Consider the following 644-nt stretch of genomic DNA (forward strand, 5'->3'; position numbering starts at 1 on the left):
ATCAATGGTTCTGGGAATTGTTTACTAAAACTATATGTTCCTCGCCTCGCCCCAGTTCCTGGAACTGGGGCCCGCCCTTTTGCTGGCCTTAATAGTGGCCTCTTATTGCTATATTAAAATATTACATTTTAATTTTACCTTAATTTTGCATTTCTAATTTCGTATTTACATTTTTAATTCCACATTGGAACCTCAGAATTGACCTAAAGATCAAGTCCCTCTGACTTGGAAGGGAAACAGCAAGGAGGGAGACAACCTGACTTTCTGCTGTCCGGAGGGCGCAGCCATTTTGATTATTCATATGCAGCAGATATTTTGGATATTTAAAGTGACCGAGGGTGCAACCATTTGGAATGTTTACAAGTGGTGGCCATTTTGAATATTTAAAATGACCAAGGGTGCAGCCATTTTTAATCTTTACAAGTGGCAACCATTTTGGATTTTGAAGTGATGGCATTCTCATTCAGATTCCAGGGACCTAAGAATAGGCTCTGTTTGCCAAGGTCAGCAGGGGCATATGAGAGGCTGACAACAGGAAAAGAGACAGGTGGTGAGTGTATAAGTGCTGTCAATGAGCGAATAGAGGAGCACAGTACCCTGCTTGCATAGATGACATACAAACAAAACAAAGAAAATGAAAATTG

Source organism: Orycteropus afer, unplaced genomic scaffold (assembly GCF_000298275.1).
Source record: "Orycteropus afer afer isolate SDZICR_OR568_19922 unplaced genomic scaffold, OryAfe1.0 scaffold00001, whole genome shotgun sequence".
Taxonomy (NCBI): Eukaryota; Metazoa; Chordata; class Mammalia; order Tubulidentata; family Orycteropodidae; genus Orycteropus; species Orycteropus afer.